This window comes from Ranitomeya imitator, unplaced genomic scaffold (genome assembly GCF_032444005.1).
Source record: "Ranitomeya imitator isolate aRanImi1 unplaced genomic scaffold, aRanImi1.pri SCAFFOLD_1577, whole genome shotgun sequence".
Classification (NCBI taxonomy): domain Eukaryota; kingdom Metazoa; phylum Chordata; class Amphibia; order Anura; family Dendrobatidae; genus Ranitomeya; species Ranitomeya imitator.
This window is the reverse complement of record NW_027194423.1, coordinates 1-26324: the sequence shown is the minus strand read 5'-3', so window position 1 is coordinate 26324 and position 26324 is coordinate 1. Positions and strand designations below refer to the sequence as shown.

The window sequence follows — 26324 nt, the reverse complement described above, 5'->3', positions numbered from 1 at the left end:
GACAATCCCCCTACCATGTGGTCTGCTGCTGTTCCAGCAGCAGACTGAAGACGGCGCCATTTTTCTCTGCCTTAGATAAGTCCAGAGCCCATTGTGACACGTGAGAGTTCCGGAGTCAATGGCTGAAGGCCCCATTGTGACAGCAGCAGCAGGTGAAGGTTCCGTGCATAGATTCTATCTACTGCAGGCGGGCAGGCAGCAGCAGCGCACCCAGTTGGTCAAAAGCATTAGAATACTACTCACACAGTACAAGACAAAATAGACAAGACTAGCACATTCAAGATCATCACAGACACCATTTTTCCTTCTTTATTGAAATACATATCATACACCACATAATTAAAAGTCAGTGGTCCACAAGAGGGAGCCAATGTTTTACAAAGGAATTTGTGCATGCGGTCACAAATGTAGTATGTATGGCCGAACTACTCGTAGGATACTTCAATTTAAACACTTCATGCTGACAGACAGCAGGCAGGCAGGCAGGCAGGCAGGCAGGCAGGCAGGCAGGCAGGCAGGCAGGCAGGGGCCTAATTTTGTAGATGGCACAATATATTAGCAACACTGTTACAAAGGCCTCATTCGGGCCTACATCTTAACACACCTGTTGCAACCAGCAAAGATTGCTTGATTGCTTGATTGATTGATTGCATATTGGATGCAATCCAATGCTGAACATGCACAGGTGAAAGCAAGGCACAGGAAATGTTGCAAACGGTCCAGTGAAACTGAGCAAATTGCTACATTTGCCACCTGAAACGTGCTTCTTTGACCCTGAAAAGAATTCTCAGAAAGTGTTAAATGACAACTTGCTGGGCTGATTTCAATTCAATCTGTTTTTGGAAACCGGATCAGAGAAGGGGTGCACTGTTCCCGGAGATACTGCAATAACGGGTCAATGCGTGGAGTGGACAGAGCAAGCTCCATTTCCAGCTCCCTGTTCTAAAAATCCATTTAATATATGGTCCCCAAATAGGGGACGTATCAGATATTAAACTGATAAGAACAGATACTACACTTGATCTTAGCCAAAAGGCCGAGAAGCGATAGCCTGAAATGGTTTGCCACTCCAGACGCCCCATGGCCCACAACCAGGACTCACTGTGGAGAGAGCCCAAAAGATGATTGCCCAGGGGAAGACATTTTTTTTCTAAACTCTGGATGCCTTCTCAAATGGCAGTTCTGGTGTGTGTGGGGGCGTGTGGGGGGTGTGTGGGGGTGTGTGGGGGTGTGTTCAATTTGGGCCCAACGCGTTTTTAAAAAATCTGCCTAACTCCGCCTAATCTGCATAACGCCGCCTGATCTGCATAACTCCGCCCATCTGAACACACCCTCCATCCCTTTGGCGCTCCAGAGTGCAACTATTAGTGCAAGTCTGCAAATTGCCCCTTTAAAAAAAAAAAAGACAATCCCCCTACCATGTGGTCTGCTGCTGTTCCAGCAGCAGACTGAAGACGGCGCCATTTTTCTCTGCCTTAGATAAGTCCAGAGCCCATTGTGACACGTGAGAGTTCCGGAGTCAATGGCTGAAGGCCCCATTGTGACAGCAGCAGCAGGTGAAGGTTCCGTGCATAGATTCTATCTACTGCAGGCGGGCAGGCAGCAGCAGCGCACCCAGTTGGTCAAAAGCATTAGAATACTACTCACACAGTACAAGACAAAATAGACAAGACTAGCACATTCAAGATCATCACAGACACCATTTTTCCTTCTTTATTGAAATACATATCATACACCACATAATTAAAAGTCAGTGGTCCACAAGAGGGAGCCAATGTTTTACAAAGGAATTTGTGCATGCGGTCACAAATGTAGTATGTATGGCCGAACTACTCGTAGGATACTTCAATTTAAACACTTCATGCTGACAGACAGCAGGCAGGCAGGCAGGCAGGCAGGCAGGCAGGCAGGCAGGCAGGCAGGCAGGCAGGGGCCTAATTTTGTAGATGGCACAATATATTAGCAACACTGTTACAAAGGCCTCATTCGGGCCTACATCTTAACACACCTGTTGCAACCAGCAAAGATTGCTTGATTGCTTGATTGATTGATTGCATATTGGATGCAATCCAATGCTGAACATGCACAGGTGAAAGCAAGGCACAGGAAATGTTGCAAACGGTCCAGTGAAACTGAGCAAATTGCTACATTTGCCACCTGAAACGTGCTTCTTTGACCCTGAAAAGAATTCTCAGAAAGTGTTAAATGACAACTTGCTGGGCTGATTTCAATTCAATCTGTTTTTGGAAACCGGATCAGAGAAGGGGTGCACTGTTCCCGGAGATACTGCAATAACGGGTCAATGCGTGGAGTGGACAGAGCAAGCTCCATTTCCAGCTCCCTGTTCTAAAAATCCATTTAATATATGGTCCCCAAATAGGGGACGTATCAGATATTAAACTGATAAGAACAGATACTACACTTGATCTTAGCCAAAAGGCCGAGAAGCGATAGCCTGAAATGGTTTGCCACTCCAGACGCCCCATGGCCCACAACCAGGACTCACTGTGGAGAGAGCCCAAAAGATGATTGCCCAGGGGAAGACATTTTTTTTCTAAACTCTGGATGCCTTCTCAAATGGCAGTTCTGGTGTGTGTGGGGGCGTGTGGGGGGTGTGTGGGGGTGTGTGGGGGTGTGTTCAATTTGGGCCCAACGCGTTTTTAAAAAATCTGCCTAACTCCGCCTAATCTGCATAACGCCGCCTGATCTGCATAACTCCGCCCATCTGAACACACCCTCCATCCCTTTGGCGCTCCAGAGTGCAACTATTAGTGCAAGTCTGCAAATTGCCCCTTTAAAAAAAAAAAAGACAATCCCCCTACCATGTGGTCTGCTGCTGTTCCAGCAGCAGACTGAAGACGGCGCCATTTTTCTCTGCCTTAGATAAGTCCAGAGCCCATTGTGACACGTGAGAGTTCCGGAGTCAATGGCTGAAGGCCCCATTGTGACAGCAGCAGCAGGTGAAGGTTCCGTGCATAGATTCTATCTACTGCAGGCGGGCAGGCAGCAGCAGCGCACCCAGTTGGTCAAAAGCATTAGAATACTACTCACACAGTACAAGACAAAATAGACAAGACTAGCACATTCAAGATCATCACAGACACCATTTTTCCTTCTTTATTGAAATACATATCATACACCACATAATTAAAAGTCAGTGGTCCACAAGAGGGAGCCAATGTTTTACAAAGGAATTTGTGCATGCGGTCACAAATGTAGTATGTATGGCCGAACTACTCGTAGGGATACTTCAATTTAAACACTTCATGCTGACAGACAGCAGGCAGGCAGGCAGGCAGGCAGGCAGGCAGGCAGGCAGGCAGGCAGGCAGGCAGGGGCCTAATTTTGTAGATGGCACAATATATTAGCAACACTGTTACAAAGGCCTCATTCGGGCCTACATCTTAACACACCTGTTGCAACCAGCAAAGATTGCTTGATTGCTTGATTGATTGATTGCATATTGGATGCAATCCAATGCTGAACATGCACAGGTGAAAGCAAGGCACAGGAAATGTTGCAAACGGTCCAGTGAAACTGAGCAAATTGCTACATTTGCCACCTGAAACGTGCTTCTTTGACCCTGAAAAGAATTCTCAGAAAGTGTTAAATGACAACTTGCTGGGCTGATTTCAATTCAATCTGTTTTTGGAAACCGGATCAGAGAAGGGGTGCACTGTTCCCGGAGATACTGCAATAACGGGTCAATGCGTGGAGTGGACAGAGCAAGCTCCATTTCCAGCTCCCTGTTCTAAAAATCCATTTAATATATGGTCCCCAAATAGGGGACGTATCAGATATTAAACTGATAAGAACAGATACTACACTTGATCTTAGCCAAAAGGCCGAGAAGCGATAGCCTGAAATGGTTTGCCACTCCAGACGCCCCATGGCCCACAACCAGGACTCACTGTGGAGAGAGCCCAAAAGATGATTGCCCAGGGGAAGACATTTTTTTTCTAAACTCTGGATGCCTTCTCAAATGGCAGTTCTGGTGTGTGTGGGGGCGTGTGGGGGGTGTGTGGGGGTGTGTGGGGGTGTGTTCAATTTGGGCCCAACGCGTTTTTAAAAAATCTGCCTAACTCCGCCTAATCTGCATAACGCCGCCTGATCTGCATAACTCCGCCCATCTGAACACACCCTCCATCCCTTTGGCGCTCCAGAGTGCAACTATTAGTGCAAGTCTGCAAATTGCCCCTTTAAAAAAAAAAAAGACAATCCCCCTACCATGTGGTCTGCTGCTGTTCCAGCAGCAGACTGAAGACGGCGCCATTTTTCTCTGCCTTAGATAAGTCCAGAGCCCATTGTGACACGTGAGAGTTCCGGAGTCAATGGCTGAAGGCCCCATTGTGACAGCAGCAGCAGGTGAAGGTTCCGTGCATAGATTCTATCTACTGCAGGCGGGCAGGCAGCAGCAGCGCACCCAGTTGGTCAAAAGCATTAGAATACTACTCACACAGTACAAGACAAAATAGACAAGACTAGCACATTCAAGATCATCACAGACACCATTTTTCCTTCTTTATTGAAATACATATCATACACCACATAATTAAAAGTCAGTGGTCCACAAGAGGGAGCCAATGTTTTACAAAGGAATTTGTGCATGCGGTCACAAATGTAGTATGTATGGCCGAACTACTCGTAGGATACTTCAATTTAAACACTTCATGCTGACAGACAGCAGGCAGGCAGGCAGGCAGGCAGGCAGGCAGGCAGGCAGGCAGGCAGGCAGGCAGGGGCCTAATTTTGTAGATGGCACAATATATTAGCAACACTGTTACAAAGGCCTCATTCGGGCCTACATCTTAACACACCTGTTGCAACCAGCAAAGATTGCTTGATTGCTTGATTGATTGATTGCATATTGGATGCAATCCAATGCTGAACATGCACAGGTGAAAGCAAGGCACAGGAAATGTTGCAAACGGTCCAGTGAAACTGAGCAAATTGCTACATTTGCCACCTGAAACGTGCTTCTTTGACCCTGAAAAGAATTCTCAGAAAGTGTTAAATGACAACTTGCTGGGCTGATTTCAATTCAATCTGTTTTTGGAAACCGGATCAGAGAAGGGGTGCACTGTTCCCGGAGATACTGCAATAACGGGTCAATGCGTGGAGTGGACAGAGCAAGCTCCATTTCCAGCTCCCTGTTCTAAAAATCCATTTAATATATGGTCCCCAAATAGGGGACGTATCAGATATTAAACTGATAAGAACAGATACTACACTTGATCTTAGCCAAAAGGCCGAGAAGCGATAGCCTGAAATGGTTTGCCACTCCAGACGCCCCATGGCCCACAACCAGGACTCACTGTGGAGAGAGCCCAAAAGATGATTGCCCAGGGGAAGACATTTTTTTTCTAAACTCTGGATGCCTTCTCAAATGGCAGTTCTGGTGTGTGTGGGGGCGTGTGGGGGGTGTGTGGGGGTGTGTGGGGGTGTGTTCAATTTGGGCCCAACGCGTTTTTAAAAAATCTGCCTAACTCCGCCTAATCTGCATAACGCCGCCTGATCTGCATAACTCCGCCCATCTGAACACACCCTCCATCCCTTTGGCGCTCCAGAGTGCAACTATTAGTGCAAGTCTGCAAATTGCCCCTTTAAAAAAAAAAAAGACAATCCCCCTACCATGTGGTCTGCTGCTGTTCCAGCAGCAGACTGAAGACGGCGCCATTTTTCTCTGCCTTAGATAAGTCCAGAGCCCATTGTGACACGTGAGAGTTCCGGAGTCAATGGCTGAAGGCCCCATTGTGACAGCAGCAGCAGGTGAAGGTTCCGTGCATAGATTCTATCTACTGCAGGCGGGCAGGCAGCAGCAGCGCACCCAGTTGGTCAAAAGCATTAGAATACTACTCACACAGTACAAGACAAAATAGACAAGACTAGCACATTCAAGATCATCACAGACACCATTTTTCCTTCTTTATTGAAATACATATCATACACCACATAATTAAAAGTCAGTGGTCCACAAGAGGGAGCCAATGTTTTACAAAGGAATTTGTGCATGCGGTCACAAATGTAGTATGTATGGCCGAACTACTCGTAGGATACTTCAATTTAAACACTTCATGCTGACAGACAGCAGGCAGGCAGGCAGGCAGGCAGGCAGGCAGGCAGGCAGGCAGGCAGGCAGGCAGGGGCCTAATTTTGTAGATGGCACAATATATTAGCAACACTGTTACAAAGGCCTCATTCGGGCCTACATCTTAACACACCTGTTGCAACCAGCAAAGATTGCTTGATTGCTTGATTGATTGATTGCATATTGGATGCAATCCAATGCTGAACATGCACAGGTGAAAGCAAGGCACAGGAAATGTTGCAAACGGTCCAGTGAAACTGAGCAAATTGCTACATTTGCCACCTGAAACGTGCTTCTTTGACCCTGAAAAGAATTCTCAGAAAGTGTTAAATGACAACTTGCTGGGCTGATTTCAATTCAATCTGTTTTTGGAAACCGGATCAGAGAAGGGGTGCACTGTTCCCGGAGATACTGCAATAACGGGTCAATGCGTGGAGTGGACAGAGCAAGCTCCATTTCCAGCTCCCTGTTCTAAAAATCCATTTAATATATGGTCCCCAAATAGGGGACGTATCAGATATTAAACTGATAAGAACAGATACTACACTTGATCTTAGCCAAAAGGCCGAGAAGCGATAGCCTGAAATGGTTTGCCACTCCAGACGCCCCATGGCCCACAACCAGGACTCACTGTGGAGAGAGCCCAAAAGATGATTGCCCAGGGGAAGACATTTTTTTTCTAAACTCTGGATGCCTTCTCAAATGGCAGTTCTGGTGTGTGTGGGGGCGTGTGGGGGGTGTGTGGGGGTGTGTGGGGGTGTGTTCAATTTGGGCCCAACGCGTTTTTAAAAAATCTGCCTAACTCCGCCTAATCTGCATAACGCCGCCTGATCTGCATAACTCCGCCCATCTGAACACACCCTCCATCCCTTTGGCGCTCCAGAGTGCAACTATTAGTGCAAGTCTGCAAATTGCCCCTTTAAAAAAAAAAAAGACAATCCCCCTACCATGTGGTCTGCTGCTGTTCCAGCAGCAGACTGAAGACGGCGCCATTTTTCTCTGCCTTAGATAAGTCCAGAGCCCATTGTGACACGTGAGAGTTCCGGAGTCAATGGCTGAAGGCCCCATTGTGACAGCAGCAGCAGGTGAAGGTTCCGTGCATAGATTCTATCTACTGCAGGCGGGCAGGCAGCAGCAGCGCACCCAGTTGGTCAAAAGCATTAGAATACTACTCACACAGTACAAGACAAAATAGACAAGACTAGCACATTCAAGATCATCACAGACACCATTTTTCCTTCTTTATTGAAATACATATCATACACCACATAATTAAAAGTCAGTGGTCCACAAGAGGGAGCCAATGTTTTACAAAGGAATTTGTGCATGCGGTCACAAATGTAGTATGTATGGCCGAACTACTCGTAGGATACTTCAATTTAAACACTTCATGCTGACAGACAGCAGGCAGGCAGGCAGGCAGGCAGGCAGGCAGGCAGGCAGGCAGGCAGGCAGGCAGGGGCCTAATTTTGTAGATGGCACAATATATTAGCAACACTGTTACAAAGGCCTCATTCGGGCCTACATCTTAACACACCTGTTGCAACCAGCAAAGATTGCTTGATTGCTTGATTGATTGATTGCATATTGGATGCAATCCAATGCTGAACATGCACAGGTGAAAGCAAGGCACAGGAAATGTTGCAAACGGTCCAGTGAAACTGAGCAAATTGCTACATTTGCCACCTGAAACGTGCTTCTTTGACCCTGAAAAGAATTCTCAGAAAGTGTTAAATGACAACTTGCTGGGCTGATTTCAATTCAATCTGTTTTTGGAAACCGGATCAGAGAAGGGGTGCACTGTTCCCGGAGATACTGCAATAACGGGTCAATGCGTGGAGTGGACAGAGCAAGCTCCATTTCCAGCTCCCTGTTCTAAAAATCCATTTAATATATGGTCCCCAAATAGGGGACGTATCAGATATTAAACTGATAAGAACAGATACTACACTTGATCTTAGCCAAAAGGCCGAGAAGCGATAGCCTGAAATGGTTTGCCACTCCAGACGCCCCATGGCCCACAACCAGGACTCACTGTGGAGAGAGCCCAAAAGATGATTGCCCAGGGGAAGACATTTTTTTTCTAAACTCTGGATGCCTTCTCAAATGGCAGTTCTGGTGTGTGTGGGGGCGTGTGGGGGGTGTGTGGGGGTGTGTGGGGGTGTGTTCAATTTGGGCCCAACGCGTTTTTAAAAAATCTGCCTAACTCCGCCTAATCTGCATAACGCCGCCTGATCTGCATAACTCCGCCCATCTGAACACACCCTCCATCCCTTTGGCGCTCCAGAGTGCAACTATTAGTGCAAGTCTGCAAATTGCCCCTTTAAAAAAAAAAAAGACAATCCCCCTACCATGTGGTCTGCTGCTGTTCCAGCAGCAGACTGAAGACGGCGCCATTTTTCTCTGCCTTAGATAAGTCCAGAGCCCATTGTGACACGTGAGAGTTCCGGAGTCAATGGCTGAAGGCCCCATTGTGACAGCAGCAGCAGGTGAAGGTTCCGTGCATAGATTCTATCTACTGCAGGCGGGCAGGCAGCAGCAGCGCACCCAGTTGGTCAAAAGCATTAGAATACTACTCACACAGTACAAGACAAAATAGACAAGACTAGCACATTCAAGATCATCACAGACACCATTTTTCCTTCTTTATTGAAATACATATCATACACCACATAATTAAAAGTCAGTGGTCCACAAGAGGGAGCCAATGTTTTACAAAGGAATTTGTGCATGCGGTCACAAATGTAGTATGTATGGCCGAACTACTCGTAGGATACTTCAATTTAAACACTTCATGCTGACAGACAGCAGGCAGGCAGGCAGGCAGGCAGGCAGGCAGGCAGGCAGGCAGGCAGGCAGGCAGGGGCCTAATTTTGTAGATGGCACAATATATTAGCAACACTGTTACAAAGGCCTCATTCGGGCCTACATCTTAACACACCTGTTGCAACCAGCAAAGATTGCTTGATTGCTTGATTGATTGATTGCATATTGGATGCAATCCAATGCTGAACATGCACAGGTGAAAGCAAGGCACAGGAAATGTTGCAAACGGTCCAGTGAAACTGAGCAAATTGCTACATTTGCCACCTGAAACGTGCTTCTTTGACCCTGAAAAGAATTCTCAGAAAGTGTTAAATGACAACTTGCTGGGCTGATTTCAATTCAATCTGTTTTTGGAAACCGGATCAGAGAAGGGGTGCACTGTTCCCGGAGATACTGCAATAACGGGTCAATGCGTGGAGTGGACAGAGCAAGCTCCATTTCCAGCTCCCTGTTCTAAAAATCCATTTAATATATGGTCCCCAAATAGGGGACGTATCAGATATTAAACTGATAAGAACAGATACTACACTTGATCTTAGCCAAAAGGCCGAGAAGCGATAGCCTGAAATGGTTTGCCACTCCAGACGCCCCATGGCCCACAACCAGGACTCACTGTGGAGAGAGCCCAAAAGATGATTGCCCAGGGGAAGACATTTTTTTTCTAAACTCTGGATGCCTTCTCAAATGGCAGTTCTGGTGTGTGTGGGGGCGTGTGGGGGGTGTGTGGGGGTGTGTGGGGGTGTGTTCAATTTGGGCCCAACGCGTTTTTAAAAAATCTGCCTAACTCCGCCTAATCTGCATAACGCCGCCTGATCTGCATAACTCCGCCCATCTGAACACACCCTCCATCCCTTTGGCGCTCCAGAGTGCAACTATTAGTGCAAGTCTGCAAATTGCCCCTTTAAAAAAAAAAAAGACAATCCCCCTACCATGTGGTCTGCTGCTGTTCCAGCAGCAGACTGAAGACGGCGCCATTTTTCTCTGCCTTAGATAAGTCCAGAGCCCATTGTGACACGTGAGAGTTCCGGAGTCAATGGCTGAAGGCCCCATTGTGACAGCAGCAGCAGGTGAAGGTTCCGTGCATAGATTCTATCTACTGCAGGCGGGCAGGCAGCAGCAGCGCACCCAGTTGGTCAAAAGCATTAGAATACTACTCACACAGTACAAGACAAAATAGACAAGACTAGCACATTCAAGATCATCACAGACACCATTTTTCCTTCTTTATTGAAATACATATCATACACCACATAATTAAAAGTCAGTGGTCCACAAGAGGGAGCCAATGTTTTACAAAGGAATTTGTGCATGCGGTCACAAATGTAGTATGTATGGCCGAACTACTCGTAGGATACTTCAATTTAAACACTTCATGCTGACAGACAGCAGGCAGGCAGGCAGGCAGGCAGGCAGGCAGGCAGGCAGGCAGGCAGGCAGGCAGGGGCCTAATTTTGTAGATGGCACAATATATTAGCAACACTGTTACAAAGGCCTCATTCGGGCCTACATCTTAACACACCTGTTGCAACCAGCAAAGATTGCTTGATTGCTTGATTGATTGATTGCATATTGGATGCAATCCAATGCTGAACATGCACAGGTGAAAGCAAGGCACAGGAAATGTTGCAAACGGTCCAGTGAAACTGAGCAAATTGCTACATTTGCCACCTGAAACGTGCTTCTTTGACCCTGAAAAGAATTCTCAGAAAGTGTTAAATGACAACTTGCTGGGCTGATTTCAATTCAATCTGTTTTTGGAAACCGGATCAGAGAAGGGGTGCACTGTTCCCGGAGATACTGCAATAACGGGTCAATGCGTGGAGTGGACAGAGCAAGCTCCATTTCCAGCTCCCTGTTCTAAAAATCCATTTAATATATGGTCCCCAAATAGGGGACGTATCAGATATTAAACTGATAAGAACAGATACTACACTTGATCTTAGCCAAAAGGCCGAGAAGCGATAGCCTGAAATGGTTTGCCACTCCAGACGCCCCATGGCCCACAACCAGGACTCACTGTGGAGAGAGCCCAAAAGATGATTGCCCAGGGGAAGACATTTTTTTTCTAAACTCTGGATGCCTTCTCAAATGGCAGTTCTGGTGTGTGTGGGGGCGTGTGGGGGGTGTGTGGGGGTGTGTGGGGGTGTGTTCAATTTGGGCCCAACGCGTTTTTAAAAAATCTGCCTAACTCCGCCTAATCTGCATAACGCCGCCTGATCTGCATAACTCCGCCCATCTGAACACACCCTCCATCCCTTTGGCGCTCCAGAGTGCAACTATTAGTGCAAGTCTGCAAATTGCCCCTTTAAAAAAAAAAAAGACAATCCCCCTACCATGTGGTCTGCTGCTGTTCCAGCAGCAGACTGAAGACGGCGCCATTTTTCTCTGCCTTAGATAAGTCCAGAGCCCATTGTGACACGTGAGAGTTCCGGAGTCAATGGCTGAAGGCCCCATTGTGACAGCAGCAGCAGGTGAAGGTTCCGTGCATAGATTCTATCTACTGCAGGCGGGCAGGCAGCAGCAGCGCACCCAGTTGGTCAAAAGCATTAGAATACTACTCACACAGTACAAGACAAAATAGACAAGACTAGCACATTCAAGATCATCACAGACACCATTTTTCCTTCTTTATTGAAATACATATCATACACCACATAATTAAAAGTCAGTGGTCCACAAGAGGGAGCCAATGTTTTACAAAGGAATTTGTGCATGCGGTCACAAATGTAGTATGTATGGCCGAACTACTCGTAGGATACTTCAATTTAAACACTTCATGCTGACAGACAGCAGGCAGGCAGGCAGGCAGGCAGGCAGGCAGGCAGGCAGGCAGGCAGGCAGGCAGGGGCCTAATTTTGTAGATGGCACAATATATTAGCAACACTGTTACAAAGGCCTCATTCGGGCCTACATCTTAACACACCTGTTGCAACCAGCAAAGATTGCTTGATTGCTTGATTGATTGATTGCATATTGGATGCAATCCAATGCTGAACATGCACAGGTGAAAGCAAGGCACAGGAAATGTTGCAAACGGTCCAGTGAAACTGAGCAAATTGCTACATTTGCCACCTGAAACGTGCTTCTTTGACCCTGAAAAGAATTCTCAGAAAGTGTTAAATGACAACTTGCTGGGCTGATTTCAATTCAATCTGTTTTTGGAAACCGGATCAGAGAAGGGGTGCACTGTTCCCGGAGATACTGCAATAACGGGTCAATGCGTGGAGTGGACAGAGCAAGCTCCATTTCCAGCTCCCTGTTCTAAAAATCCATTTAATATATGGTCCCCAAATAGGGGACGTATCAGATATTAAACTGATAAGAACAGATACTACACTTGATCTTAGCCAAAAGGCCGAGAAGCGATAGCCTGAAATGGTTTGCCACTCCAGACGCCCCATGGCCCACAACCAGGACTCACTGTGGAGAGAGCCCAAAAGATGATTGCCCAGGGGAAGACATTTTTTTTCTAAACTCTGGATGCCTTCTCAAATGGCAGTTCTGGTGTGTGTGGGGGCGTGTGGGGGGTGTGTGGGGGTGTGTGGGGGTGTGTTCAATTTGGGCCCAACGCGTTTTTAAAAAATCTGCCTAACTCCGCCTAATCTGCATAACGCCGCCTGATCTGCATAACTCCGCCCATCTGAACACACCCTCCATCCCTTTGGCGCTCCAGAGTGCAACTATTAGTGCAAGTCTGCAAATTGCCCCTTTAAAAAAAAAAAAGACAATCCCCCTACCATGTGGTCTGCTGCTGTTCCAGCAGCAGACTGAAGACGGCGCCATTTTTCTCTGCCTTAGATAAGTCCAGAGCCCATTGTGACACGTGAGAGTTCCGGAGTCAATGGCTGAAGGCCCCATTGTGACAGCAGCAGCAGGTGAAGGTTCCGTGCATAGATTCTATCTACTGCAGGCGGGCAGGCAGCAGCAGCGCACCCAGTTGGTCAAAAGCATTAGAATACTACTCACACAGTACAAGACAAAATAGACAAGACTAGCACATTCAAGATCATCACAGACACCATTTTTCCTTCTTTATTGAAATACATATCATACACCACATAATTAAAAGTCAGTGGTCCACAAGAGGGAGCCAATGTTTTACAAAGGAATTTGTGCATGCGGTCACAAATGTAGTATGTATGGCCGAACTACTCGTAGGATACTTCAATTTAAACACTTCATGCTGACAGACAGCAGGCAGGCAGGCAGGCAGGCAGGCAGGCAGGCAGGCAGGCAGGCAGGCAGGCAGGGGCCTAATTTTGTAGATGGCACAATATATTAGCAACACTGTTACAAAGGCCTCATTCGGGCCTACATCTTAACACACCTGTTGCAACCAGCAAAGATTGCTTGATTGCTTGATTGATTGATTGCATATTGGATGCAATCCAATGCTGAACATGCACAGGTGAAAGCAAGGCACAGGAAATGTTGCAAACGGTCCAGTGAAACTGAGCAAATTGCTACATTTGCCACCTGAAACGTGCTTCTTTGACCCTGAAAAGAATTCTCAGAAAGTGTTAAATGACAACTTGCTGGGCTGATTTCAATTCAATCTGTTTTTGGAAACCGGATCAGAGAAGGGGTGCACTGTTCCCGGAGATACTGCAATAACGGGTCAATGCGTGGAGTGGACAGAGCAAGCTCCATTTCCAGCTCCCTGTTCTAAAAATCCATTTAATATATGGTCCCCAAATAGGGGACGTATCAGATATTAAACTGATAAGAACAGATACTACACTTGATCTTAGCCAAAAGGCCGAGAAGCGATAGCCTGAAATGGTTTGCCACTCCAGACGCCCCATGGCCCACAACCAGGACTCACTGTGGAGAGAGCCCAAAAGATGATTGCCCAGGGGAAGACATTTTTTTTCTAAACTCTGGATGCCTTCTCAAATGGCAGTTCTGGTGTGTGTGGGGGCGTGTGGGGGGTGTGTGGGGGTGTGTGGGGGTGTGTTCAATTTGGGCCCAACGCGTTTTTAAAAAATCTGCCTAACTCCGCCTAATCTGCATAACGCCGCCTGATCTGCATAACTCCGCCCATCTGAACACACCCTCCATCCCTTTGGCGCTCCAGAGTGCAACTATTAGTGCAAGTCTGCAAATTGCCCCTTTAAAAAAAAAAAAGACAATCCCCCTACCATGTGGTCTGCTGCTGTTCCAGCAGCAGACTGAAGACGGCGCCATTTTTCTCTGCCTTAGATAAGTCCAGAGCCCATTGTGACACGTGAGAGTTCCGGAGTCAATGGCTGAAGGCCCCATTGTGACAGCAGCAGCAGGTGAAGGTTCCGTGCATAGATTCTATCTACTGCAGGCGGGCAGGCAGCAGCAGCGCACCCAGTTGGTCAAAAGCATTAGAATACTACTCACACAGTACAAGACAAAATAGACAAGACTAGCACATTCAAGATCATCACAGACACCATTTTTCCTTCTTTATTGAAATACATATCATACACCACATAATTAAAAGTCAGTGGTCCACAAGAGGGAGCCAATGTTTTACAAAGGAATTTGTGCATGCGGTCACAAATGTAGTATGTATGGCCGAACTACTCGTAGGATACTTCAATTTAAACACTTCATGCTGACAGACAGCAGGCAGGCAGGCAGGCAGGCAGGCAGGCAGGCAGGCAGGCAGGCAGGCAGGCAGGGGCCTAATTTTGTAGATGGCACAATATATTAGCAACACTGTTACAAAGGCCTCATTCGGGCCTACATCTTAACACACCTGTTGCAACCAGCAAAGATTGCTTGATTGCTTGATTGATTGATTGCATATTGGATGCAATCCAATGCTGAACATGCACAGGTGAAAGCAAGGCACAGGAAATGTTGCAAACGGTCCAGTGAAACTGAGCAAATTGCTACATTTGCCACCTGAAACGTGCTTCTTTGACCCTGAAAAGAATTCTCAGAAAGTGTTAAATGACAACTTGCTGGGCTGATTTCAATTCAATCTGTTTTTGGAAACCGGATCAGAGAAGGGGTGCACTGTTCCCGGAGATACTGCAATAACGGGTCAATGCGTGGAGTGGACAGAGCAAGCTCCATTTCCAGCTCCCTGTTCTAAAAATCCATTTAATATATGGTCCCCAAATAGGGGACGTATCAGATATTAAACTGATAAGAACAGATACTACACTTGATCTTAGCCAAAAGGCCGAGAAGCGATAGCCTGAAATGGTTTGCCACTCCAGACGCCCCATGGCCCACAACCAGGACTCACTGTGGAGAGAGCCCAAAAGATGATTGCCCAGGGGAAGACATTTTTTTTCTAAACTCTGGATGCCTTCTCAAATGGCAGTTCTGGTGTGTGTGGGGGCGTGTGGGGGGTGTGTGGGGGTGTGTGGGGGTGTGTTCAATTTGGGCCCAACGCGTTTTTAAAAAATCTGCCTAACTCCGCCTAATCTGCATAACGCCGCCAGATCTGCATAACTCCGCCCATCTGAACACACCCTCCATCCCTTTGGCGCTCCAGAGTGCAACTATTAGTGCAAGTCTGCAAATTGCCCCTTTAAAAAAAAAAAAGACAATCCCCCTACCATGTGGTCTGCTGCTGTTCCAGCAGCAGACTGAAGACGGCGCCATTTTTCTCTGCCTTAGATAAGTCCAGAGCCCATTGTGACACGTGAGAGTTCCGGAGTCAATGGCTGAAGGCCCCATTGTGACAGCAGCAGCAGGTGAAGGTTCCGTGCATAGATTCTATCTACTGCAGGCGGGCAGGCAGCAGCAGCGCACCCAGTTGGTCAAAAGCATTAGAATACCTACTCACACAGTACAAGACAAAATAGACAAGACTAGCACATTCAAGATCATCACAGACACCATTTTTCCTTCTTTATTGAAATACATATCATACACCACATAATTAAAAGTCAGTGGTCCACAAGAGGGAGCCAATGTTTTACAAAGGAATTTGTGCATGCGGTCACAAATGTAGTATGTATGGCCGAACTACTCGTAGGATACTTCAATTTAAACACTTCATGCTGACAGACAGCAGGCAGGCAGGCAGGCAGGCAGGCAGGCAGGCAGGCAGGCAGGCAGGCAGGCAGGGGCCTAATTTTGTAGATGGCACAATATATTAGCAACACTGTTACAAAGGCCTCATTCGGGCCTACATCTTAACACACCTGTTGCAACCAGCAAAGATTGCTTGATTGCTTGATTGATTGATTGCATATTGGATGCAATCCAATGCTGAACATGCACAGGTGAAAGCAAGGCACAGGAAATGTTGCAAACGGTCCAGTGAAACTGAGCAAATTGCTACATTTGCCACCTGAAACGTGCTTCTTTGACCCTGAAAAGAATTCTCAGAAAGTGTTAAATGACAACTTGCTGGGCTGATTTCAATTCAATCTGTTTTTGGAAACCGGATCAGAGAAGGGGTGCACTGTTCCCGGAGATACTGCAATAACGGGTCAATGCGTGGAGTGGACAGAGCAAGCTCCATTTCCAGCTCCCTGTTCTAAAAATCCATTTAATATATGGTCCCCAAATAGGGGACGTATCAGATATTAAACTGATAAGAACAGATACTACACTTGATCTTAGCCAAAAGGCCGAGAAGCGATAGCCTGAAATGGTTTGCCACTCCAGACGCCCCATGGCCCACAACCAGGACTCACTGTGGAGAGAGCCCAAAAGATGATTGCCCAGGGGAAGACATTTTTTTTCTAAACTCTGGATGCCTTCTCAAATGGCAGTTCTGGTGTGTGTGGGGGCGTGTGGGGGGTGTGTGGGGGTGTGTGGGGGTGTGTTCAATTTGGGCCCAACGCGTTTTTAAAAAATCTGCCTAACTCCGCCTAATCTGCATAACGCCGCCTGATCTGCATAACTCCGCCCATCTGAACACACCCTCCATCCCTTTGGCGCTCCAGAGTGCAACTATTAGTGCAAGTCTGCAAATTGCCCCTTTAAAAAAAAAAAAGACAATCCCCCTACCATGTGGTCTGCTGCTGTTCCAGCAGCAGACTGAAGACGGCGCCATTTTTCTCTGCCTTAGATAAGTCCAGAGCCCATTGTGACACGTGAGAGTTCCGGAGTCAATGGCTGAAGGCCCCATTGTGACAGCAGCAGCAGGTGAAGGTTCCGTGCATAGATTCTATCTACTGCAGGCGGGCAGGCAGCAGCAGCGCACCCAGTTGGTCAAAAGCATTAGAATACTACTCACACAGTACAAGACAAAATAGACAAGACTAGCACATTCAAGATCATCACAGACACCATTTTTCCTTCTTTATTGAAATACATATCATACACCACATAATTAAAAGTCAGTGGTCCACAAGAGGGAGCCAATGTTTTACAAAGGAATTTGTGCATGCGGTCACAAATGTAGTATGTATGGCCGAACTACTCGTAGGATACTTCAATTTAAACACTTCATGCTGACAGACAGCAGGCAGGCAGGCAGGCAGGCAGGCAGGCAGGCAGGCAGGCAGGCAGGCAGGCAGGGGCCTAATTTTGTAGATGGCACAATATATTAGCAACACTGTTACAAAGGCCTCATTCGGGCCTACATCTTAACACACCTGTTGCAACCAGCAAAGATTGCTTGATTGCTTGATTGATTGATTGCATATTGGATGCAATCCAATGCTGAACATGCACAGGTGAAAGCAAGGCACAGGAAATGTTGCAAACGGTCCAGTGAAACTGAGCAAATTGCTACATTTGCCACCTGAAACGTGCTTCTTTGACCCTGAAAAGAATTCTCAGAAAGTGTTAAATGACAACTTGCTGGGCTGATTTCAATTCAATCTGTTTTTGGAAACCGGATCAGAGAAGGGGTGCACTGTTCCCGGAGATACTGCAATAACGGGTCAATGCGTGGAGTGGACAGAGCAAGCTCCATTTCCAGCTCCCTGTTCTAAAAATCCATTTAATATATGGTCCCCAAATAGGGGACGTATCAGATATTAAACTGATAAGAACAGATACTACACTTGATCTTAGCCAAAAGGCCGAGAAGCGATAGCCTGAAATGGTTTGCCACTCCAGACGCCCCATGGCCCACAACCAGGACTCACTGTGGAGAGAGCCCAAAAGATGATTGCCCAGGGGAAGACATTTTTTTTCTAAACTCTGGATGCCTTCTCAAATGGCAGTTCTGGTGTGTGTGGGGGCGTGTGGGGGGTGTGTGGGGGTGTGTGGGGGTGTGTTCAATTTGGGCCCAACGCGTTTTTAAAAAATCTGCCTAACTCCGCCTAATCTGCATAACGCCGCCTGATCTGCATAACTCCGCCCATCTGAACACACCCTCCATCCCTTTGGCGCTCCAGAGTGCAACTATTAGTGCAAGTCTGCAAATTGCCCCTTTAAAAAAAAAAAAGACAATCCCCCTACCATGTGGTCTGCTGCTGTTCCAGCAGCAGACTGAAGACGGCGCCATTTTTCTCTGCCTTAGATAAGTCCAGAGCCCATTGTGACACGTGAGAGTTCCGGAGTCAATGGCTGAAGGCCCCATTGTGACAGCAGCAGCAGGTGAAGGTTCCGTGCATAGATTCTATCTACTGCAGGCGGGCAGGCAGCAGCAGCGCACCCAGTTGGTCAAAAGCATTAGAATACTACTCACACAGTACAAGACAAAATAGACAAGACTAGCACATTCAAGATCATCACAGACACCATTTTTCCTTCTTTATTGAAATACATATCATACACCACATAATTAAAAGTCAGTGGTCCACAAGAGGGAGCCAATGTTTTACAAAGGAATTTGTGCATGCGGTCACAAATGTAGTATGTATGGCCGAACTACTCGTAGGATACTTCAATTTAAACACTTCATGCTGACAGACAGCAGGCAGGCAGGCAGGCAGGCAGGCAGGCAGGCAGGCAGGCAGGCAGGCAGGCAGGGGCCTAATTTTGTAGATGGCACAATATATTAGCAACACTGTTACAAAGGCCTCATTCGGGCCTACATCTTAACACACCTGTTGCAACCAGCAAAGATTGCTTGATTGCTTGATTGATTGATTGCATATTGGATGCAATCCAATGCTGAACATGCACAGGTGAAAGCAAGGCACAGGAAATGTTGCAAACGGTCCAGTGAAACTGAGCAAATTGCTACATTTGCCACCTGAAACGTGCTTCTTTGACCCTGAAAAGAATTCTCAGAAAGTGTTAAATGACAACTTGCTGGGCTGATTTCAATTCAATCTGTTTTTGGAAACCGGATCAGAGAAGGGGTGCACTGTTCCCGGAGATACTGCAATAACGGGTCAATGCGTGGAGTGGACAGAGCAAGCTCCATTTCCAGCTCCCTGTTCTAAAAATCCATTTAATATATGGTCCCCAAATAGGGGACGTATCAGATATTAAACTGATAAGAACAGATACTACACTTGATCTTAGCCAAAAGGCCGAGAAGCGATAGCCTGAAATGGTTTGCCACTCCAGACGCCCCATGGCCCACAACCAGGACTCACTGTGGAGAGAGCCCAAAAGATGATTGCCCAGGGGAAGACATTTTTTTTCTAAACTCTGGATGCCTTCTCAAATGGCAGTTCTGGTGTGTGTGGGGGCGTGTGGGGGGTGTGTGGGGGTGTGTGGGGGTGTGTTCAATTTGGGCCCAACGCGTTTTTAAAAAATCTGCCTAACTCCGCCTAATCTGCATAACGCCGCCTGATCTGCATAACTCCGCCCATCTGAACACACCCTCCATCCCTTTGGCGCTCCAGAGTGCAACTATTAGTGCAAGTCTGCAAATTGCCCCTTTAAAAAAAAAAAAGACAATCCCCCTACCATGTGGTCTGCTGCTGTTCCAGCAGCAGACTGAAGACGGCGCCATTTTTCTCTGCCTTAGATAAGTCCAGAGCCCATTGTGACACGTGAGAGTTCCGGAGTCAATGGCTGAAGGCCCCATTGTGACAGCAGCAGCAGGTGAAGGTTCCGTGCATAGATTCTATCTACTGCAGGCGGGCAGGCAGCAGCAGCGCACCCAGTTGGTCAAAAGCATTAGAATACTACTCACACAGTACAAGACAAAATAGACAAGACTAGCACATTCAAGATCATCACAGACACCATTTTTCCTTCTTTATTGAAATACATATCATACACCACATAATTAAAAGTCAGTGGTCCACAAGAGGGAGCCAATGTTTTACAAAGGAATTTGTGCATGCGGTCACAAATGTAGTATGTATGGCCGAACTACTCGTAGGATACTTCAATTTAAACACTTCATGCTGACAGACAGCAGGCAGGCAGGCAGGCAGGCAGGCAGGCAGGCAGGCAGGCAGGCAGGCAGGCAGGGGCCTAATTTTGTAGATGGCACAATATATTAGCAACACTGTTACAAAGGCCTCATTCGGGCCTACATCTTAACACACCTGTTGCAACCAGCAAAGATTGCTTGATTGCTTGATTGATTGATTGCATATTGGATGCAATCCAATGCTGAACATGCACAGGTGAAAGCAAGGCACAGGAAATGTTGCAAACGGTCCAGTGAAACTGAGCAAATTGCTACATTTGCCACCTGAAACGTGCTTCTTTGACCCTGAAAAGAATTCTCAGAAAGTGTTAAATGACAACTTGCTGGGCTGATTTCAATTCAATCTGTTTTTGGAAACCGGATCAGAGAAGGGGTGCACTGTTCCCGGAGATACTGCAATAACGGGTCAATGCGTGGAGTGGACAGAGCAAGCTCCATTTCCAGCTCCCTGTTCTAAAAATCCATTTAATATATGGTCCCCAAATAGGGGACGTATCAGATATTAAACTGATAAGAACAGATACTACACTTGATCTTAGCCAAAAGGCCGAGAAGCGATAGCCTGAAATGGTTTGCCACTCCAGACGCCCCATGGCCCACAACCAGGACTCACTGTGGAGAGAGCCCAAAAGATGATTGCCCAGGGGAAGACATTTTTTTTCTAAACTCTGGATGCCTTCTCAAATGGCAGTTCTGGTGTGTGTGGGGGCGTGTGGGGGGTGTGTGGGGGTGTGTGGGGGTGTGTTCAATTTGGGCCCAACGCGTTTTTAAAAAATCTGCCTAACTCCGCCTAATCTGCATAACGCCGCCTGATCTGCATAACTCCGCCCATCTGAACACACCCTCCATCCCTTTGGCGCTCCAGAGTGCAACTATTAGTGCAAGTCTGCAAATTGCCCCTTTAAAAAAAAAAAAGACAATCCCCCTACCATGTGGTCTGCTGCTGTTCCAGCAGCAGACTGAAGACGGCGCCATTTTTCTCTGCCTTAGATAAGTCCAGAGCCCATTGTGACACGTGAGAGTTCCGGAGTCAATGGCTGAAGGCCCCATTGTGACAGCAGCAGCAGGTGAAGGTTCCGTGCATAGATTCTATCTACTGCAGGCGGGCAGGCAGCAGCAGCGCACCCAGTTGGTCAAAAGCATTAGAATACTACTCACACAGTACAAGACAAAATAGACAAGACTAGCACATTCAAGATCATCACAGACACCATTTTTCCTTCTTTATTGAAATACATATCATACACCACATAATTAAAAGTCAGTGGTCCACAAGAGGGAGCCAATGTTTTACAAAGGAATTTGTGCATGCGGTCACAAATGTAGTATGTATGGCCGAACTACTCGTAGGATACTTCAATTTAAACACTTCATGCTGACAGACAGCAGGCAGGCAGGCAGGCAGGCAGGCAGGCAGGCAGGCAGGCAGGCAGGCAGGCAGGGGCCTAATTTTGTAGATGGCACAATATATTAGCAACACTGTTACAAAGGCCTCATTCGGGCCTACATCTTAACACACCTGTTGCAACCAGCAAAGATTGCTTGATTGCTTGATTGATTGATTGCATATTGGATGCAATCCAATGCTGAACATGCACAGGTGAAAGCAAGGCACAGGAAATGTTGCAAACGGTCCAGTGAAACTGAGCAAATTGCTACATTTGCCACCTGAAACGTGCTTCTTTGACCCTGAAAAGAATTCTCAGAAAGTGTTAAATGACAACTTGCTGGGCTGATTTCAATTCAATCTGTTTTTGGAAACCGGATCAGAGAAGGGGTGCACTGTTCCCGGAGATACTGCAATAACGGGTCAATGCGTGGAGTGGACAGAGCAAGCTCCATTTCCAGCTCCCTGTTCTAAAAATCCATTTAATATATGGTCCCCAAATAGGGGACGTATCAGATATTAAACTGATAAGAACAGATACTACACTTGATCTTAGCCAAAAGGCCGAGAAGCGATAGCCTGAAATGGTTTGCCACTCCAGACGCCCCATGGCCCACAACCAGGACTCACTGTGGAGAGAGCCCAAAAGATGATTGCCCAGGGGAAGACATTTTTTTTCTAAACTCTGGATGCCTTCTCAAATGGCAGTTCTGGTGTGTGTGGGGGCGTGTGGGGGGTGTGTGGGGGTGTGTGGGGGTGTGTTCAATTTGGGCCCAACGCGTTTTTAAAAAATCTGCCTAACTCCGCCTAATCTGCATAACGCCGCCTGATCTGCATAACTCCGCCCATCTGAACACACCCTCCATCCCTTTGGCGCTCCAGAGTGCAACTATTAGTGCAAGTCTGCAAATTGCCCCTTTAAAAAAAAAAAAGACAATCCCCCTACCATGTGGTCTGCTGCTGTTCCAGCAGCAGACTGAAGACGGCGCCATTTTTCTCTGCCTTAGATAAGTCCAGAGCCCATTGTGACACGTGAGAGTTCCGGAGTCAATGGCTGAAGGCCCCATTGTGACAGCAGCAGCAGGTGAAGGTTCCGTGCATAGATTCTATCTACTGCAGGCGGGCAGGCAGCAGCAGCGCACCCAGTTGGTCAAAAGCATTAGAATACTACTCACACAGTACAAGACAAAATAGACAAGACTAGCACATTCAAGATCATCACAGACACCATTTTTCCTTCTTTATTGAAATACATATCATACACCACATAATTAAAAGTCAGTGGTCCACAAGAGGGAGCCAATGTTTTACAAAGGAATTTGTGCATGCGGTCACAAATGTAGTATGTATGGCCGAACTACTCGTAGGATACTTCAATTTAAACACTTCATGCTGACAGACAGCAGGCAGGCAGGCAGGCAGGCAGGCAGGCAGGCAGGCAGGCAGGCAGGCAGGCAGGGGCCTAATTTTGTAGATGGCACAATATATTAGCAACACTGTTACAAAGGCCTCATTCGGGCCTACATCTTAACACACCTGTTGCAACCAGCAAAGATTGCTTGATTGCTTGATTGATTGATTGCATATTGGATGCAATCCAATGCTGAACATGCACAGGTGAAAGCAAGGCACAGGAAATGTTGCAAACGGTCCAGTGAAACTGAGCAAATTGCTACATTTGCCACCTGAAACGTGCTTCTTTGACCCTGAAAAGAATTCTCAGAAAGTGTTAAATGACAACTTGCTGGGCTGATTTCAATTCAATCTGTTTTTGGAAACCGGATCAGAGAAGGGGTGCACTGTTCCCGGAGATACTGCAATAACGGGTCAATGCGTGGAGTGGACAGAGCAAGCTCCATTTCCAGCTCCCTGTTCTAAAAATCCATTTAATATATGGTCCCCAAATAGGGGACGTATCAGATATTAAACTGATAAGAACAGATACTACACTTGATCTTAGCCAAAAGGCCGAGAAGCGATAGCCTGAAATGGTTTGCCACTCCAGACGCCCCATGGCCCACAACCAGGACTCACTGTGGAGAGAGCCCAAAAGATGATTGCCCAGGGGAAGACATTTTTTTTCTAAACTCTGGATGCCTTCTCAAATGGCAGTTCTGGTGTGTGTGGGGGCGTGTGGGGGGTGTGTGGGGGTGTGTGGGGGTGTGTTCAATTTGGGCCCAACGCGTTTTTAAAAAATCTGCCTAACTCCGCCTAATCTGCATAACGCCGCCTGATCTGCATAACTCCGCCCATCTGAACACACCCTCCATCCCTTTGGCGCTCCAGAGTGCAACTATTAGTGCAAGTCTGCAAATTGCCCCTTTAAAAAAAAAAAAGACAATCCCCCTACCATGTGGTCTGCTGCTGTTCCAGCAGCAGACTGAAGACGGCGCCATTTTTCTCTGCCTTAGATAAGTCCAGAGCCCATTGTGACACGTGAGAGTTCCGGAGTCAATGGCTGAAGGCCCCATTGTGACAGCAGCAGCAGGTGAAGGTTCCGTGCATAGATTCTATCTACTGCAGGCGGGCAGGCAGCAGCAGCGCACCCAGTTGGTCAAAAGCATTAGAATACTACTCACACAGTACAAGACAAAATAGACAAGACTAGCACATTCAAGATCATCACAGACACCATTTTTCCTTCTTTATTGAAATACATATCATACACCACATAATTAAAAGTCAGTGGTCCACAAGAGGGAGCCAATGTTTTACAAAGGAATTTGTGCATGCGGTCACAAATGTAGTATGTATGGCCGAACTACTCGTAGGATACTTCAATTTAAACACTTCATGCTGACAGACAGCAGGCAGGCAGGCAGGCAGGCAGGCAGGCAGGCAGGCAGGCAGGCAGGCAGGCAGGGGCCTAATTTTGTAGATGGCACAATATATTAGCAACACTGTTACAAAGGCCTCATTCGGGCCTACATCTTAACACACCTGTTGCAACCAGCAAAGATTGCTTGATTGCTTGATTGATTGATTGCATATTGGATGCAATCCAATGCTGAACATGCACAGGTGAAAGCAAGGCACAGGAAATGTTGCAAACGGTCCAGTGAAACTGAGCAAATTGCTACATTTGCCACCTGAAACGTGCTTCTTTGACCCTGAAAAGAATTCTCAGAAAGTGTTAAATGACAACTTGCTGGGCTGATTTCAATTCAATCTGTTTTTGGAAACCGGATCAGAGAAGGGGTGCACTGTTCCCGGAGATACTGCAATAACGGGTCAATGCGTGGAGTGGACAGAGCAAGCTCCATTTCCAGCTCCCTGTTCTAAAAATCCATTTAATATATGGTCCCCAAATAGGGGACGTATCAGATATTAAACTGATAAGAACAGATACTACACTTGATCTTAGCCAAAAGGCCGAGAAGCGATAGCCTGAAATGGTTTGCCACTCCAGACGCCCCATGGCCCACAACCAGGACTCACTGTGGAGAGAGCCCAAAAGATGATTGCCCAGGGGAAGACATTTTTTTCTCTAAACTCTGGATGCCTTCTCAAATGGCAGTTCTGGTGTGTGTGGGGGCGTGTGGGGGGTGTGTGGGGGTGTGTGGGGGTGTGTTCAATTTGGGCCCAACGCGTTTTTAAAAAATCTGCCTAACTCCGCCTAATCTGCATAACGCCGCCTGATCTGCATAACTCCGCCCATCTGAACACACCCTCCATCCCTTTGGCGCTCCAGAGTGCAACTATTAGTGCAAGTCTGCAAATTGCCCCTTTAAAAAAAAAAAAGACAATCCCCCTACCATGTGGTCTGCTGCTGTTCCAGCAGCAGACTGAAGACGGCGCCATTTTTCTCTGCCTTAGATAAGTCCAGAGCCCATTGTGACACGTGAGAGTTCCGGAGTCAATGGCTGAAGGCCCCATTGTGACAGCAGCAGCAGGTGAAGGTTCCGTGCATAGATTCTATCTACTGCAGGCGGGCAGGCAGCAGCAGCGCACCCAGTTGGTCAAAAGCATTAGAATACTACTCACACAGTACAAGACAAAATAGACAAGACTAGCACATTCAAGATCATCACAGACACCATTTTTCCTTCTTTATTGAAATACATATCATACACCACATAATTAAAAGTCAGTGGTCCACAAGAGGGAGCCAATGTTTTACAAAGGAATTTGTGCATGCGGTCACAAATGTAGTATGTATGGCCGAACTACTCGTAGGATACTTCAATTTAAACACTTCATGCTGACAGACAGCAGGCAGGCAGGCAGGCAGGCAGGCAGGCAGGCAGGCAGGCAGGCAGGCAGGCAGGGGCCTAATTTTGTAGATGGCACAATATATTAGCAACACTGTTACAAAGGCCTCATTCGGGCCTACATCTTAACACACCTGTTGCAACCAGCAAAGATTGCTTGATTGCTTGATTGATTGATTGCATATTGGATGCAATCCAATGCTGAACATGCACAGGTGAAAGCAAGGCACAGGAAATGTTGCAAACGGTCCAGTGAAACTGAGCAAATTGCTACATTTGCCACCTGAAACGTGCTTCTTTGACCCTGAAAAGAATTCTCAGAAAGTGTTAAATGACAACTTGCTGGGCTGATTTCAATTCAATCTGTTTTTGGAAACCGGATCAGAGAAGGGGTGCACTGTTCCCGGAGATACTGCAATAACGGGTCAATGCGTGGAGTGGACAGAGCAAGCTCCATTTCCAGCTCCCTGTTCTAAAAATCCATTTAATATATGGTCCCCAAATAGGGGACGTATCAGATATTAAACTGATAAGAACAGATACTACACTTGATCTTAGCCAAAAGGCCGAGAAGCGATA

General features: G+C 47.0%; 19 non-coding genes across 19 annotated transcripts; all 19 read right to left on the bottom strand.

Moving 5' to 3' along the window:
• Positions 1-857: 857 nt before the first annotated feature.
• On the bottom strand, positions 858-1048 carry LOC138655070 (U2 spliceosomal RNA). Its single transcript, XR_011316652.1, has one exon. It is a non-coding gene; the product is annotated as a U2 spliceosomal RNA (small nuclear RNA).
• Positions 1049-2261: 1213 nt separating this feature from the next.
• Positions 2262-2452, bottom strand: LOC138655069 (U2 spliceosomal RNA). The gene has a single exon (XR_011316651.1). It is a non-coding gene; the product is annotated as a U2 spliceosomal RNA (small nuclear RNA).
• Positions 2453-3666: 1214 nt separating this feature from the next.
• On the bottom strand, positions 3667-3857 carry LOC138655068 (U2 spliceosomal RNA). Its single transcript, XR_011316650.1, has one exon. It is a non-coding gene; the product is annotated as a U2 spliceosomal RNA (small nuclear RNA).
• A 1213-nt stretch (positions 3858-5070) lies between these two features.
• Positions 5071-5261, bottom strand: LOC138655067 (U2 spliceosomal RNA). The gene has a single exon (XR_011316649.1). It is a non-coding gene; the product is annotated as a U2 spliceosomal RNA (small nuclear RNA).
• A 1213-nt stretch (positions 5262-6474) lies between these two features.
• Positions 6475-6665, bottom strand: LOC138655065 (U2 spliceosomal RNA). The gene has a single exon (XR_011316647.1). It is a non-coding gene; the product is annotated as a U2 spliceosomal RNA (small nuclear RNA).
• Positions 6666-7878: 1213 nt separating this feature from the next.
• On the bottom strand, positions 7879-8069 carry LOC138655064 (U2 spliceosomal RNA). The gene has a single exon (XR_011316646.1). It is a non-coding gene; the product is annotated as a U2 spliceosomal RNA (small nuclear RNA).
• Positions 8070-9282: 1213 nt separating this feature from the next.
• LOC138655063 (U2 spliceosomal RNA) lies at positions 9283-9473 on the bottom strand. The gene has a single exon (XR_011316645.1). It is a non-coding gene; the product is annotated as a U2 spliceosomal RNA (small nuclear RNA).
• Positions 9474-10686: 1213 nt separating this feature from the next.
• Positions 10687-10877, bottom strand: LOC138655062 (U2 spliceosomal RNA). Its single transcript, XR_011316644.1, has one exon. It is a non-coding gene; the product is annotated as a U2 spliceosomal RNA (small nuclear RNA).
• A 1213-nt stretch (positions 10878-12090) lies between these two features.
• On the bottom strand, positions 12091-12281 carry LOC138655061 (U2 spliceosomal RNA). The gene has a single exon (XR_011316643.1). It is a non-coding gene; the product is annotated as a U2 spliceosomal RNA (small nuclear RNA).
• A 1213-nt stretch (positions 12282-13494) lies between these two features.
• On the bottom strand, positions 13495-13685 carry LOC138655060 (U2 spliceosomal RNA). The gene has a single exon (XR_011316642.1). It is a non-coding gene; the product is annotated as a U2 spliceosomal RNA (small nuclear RNA).
• A 1213-nt stretch (positions 13686-14898) lies between these two features.
• LOC138655059 (U2 spliceosomal RNA) lies at positions 14899-15089 on the bottom strand. Its single transcript, XR_011316641.1, has one exon. It is a non-coding gene; the product is annotated as a U2 spliceosomal RNA (small nuclear RNA).
• Positions 15090-16303: 1214 nt separating this feature from the next.
• On the bottom strand, positions 16304-16494 carry LOC138655058 (U2 spliceosomal RNA). The gene has a single exon (XR_011316640.1). It is a non-coding gene; the product is annotated as a U2 spliceosomal RNA (small nuclear RNA).
• A 1213-nt stretch (positions 16495-17707) lies between these two features.
• LOC138655057 (U2 spliceosomal RNA) lies at positions 17708-17898 on the bottom strand. The gene has a single exon (XR_011316639.1). It is a non-coding gene; the product is annotated as a U2 spliceosomal RNA (small nuclear RNA).
• A 1213-nt stretch (positions 17899-19111) lies between these two features.
• On the bottom strand, positions 19112-19302 carry LOC138655056 (U2 spliceosomal RNA). The gene has a single exon (XR_011316638.1). It is a non-coding gene; the product is annotated as a U2 spliceosomal RNA (small nuclear RNA).
• Positions 19303-20515: 1213 nt separating this feature from the next.
• LOC138655073 (U2 spliceosomal RNA) lies at positions 20516-20706 on the bottom strand. Its single transcript, XR_011316655.1, has one exon. It is a non-coding gene; the product is annotated as a U2 spliceosomal RNA (small nuclear RNA).
• Positions 20707-21919: 1213 nt separating this feature from the next.
• LOC138655072 (U2 spliceosomal RNA) lies at positions 21920-22110 on the bottom strand. The gene has a single exon (XR_011316654.1). It is a non-coding gene; the product is annotated as a U2 spliceosomal RNA (small nuclear RNA).
• Positions 22111-23323: 1213 nt separating this feature from the next.
• Positions 23324-23514, bottom strand: LOC138655071 (U2 spliceosomal RNA). Its single transcript, XR_011316653.1, has one exon. It is a non-coding gene; the product is annotated as a U2 spliceosomal RNA (small nuclear RNA).
• Positions 23515-24727: 1213 nt separating this feature from the next.
• LOC138655066 (U2 spliceosomal RNA) lies at positions 24728-24918 on the bottom strand. Its single transcript, XR_011316648.1, has one exon. It is a non-coding gene; the product is annotated as a U2 spliceosomal RNA (small nuclear RNA).
• A 1214-nt stretch (positions 24919-26132) lies between these two features.
• On the bottom strand, positions 26133-26323 carry LOC138655055 (U2 spliceosomal RNA). The gene has a single exon (XR_011316637.1). It is a non-coding gene; the product is annotated as a U2 spliceosomal RNA (small nuclear RNA).
• Position 26324: the final 1 nt, after the last annotated feature.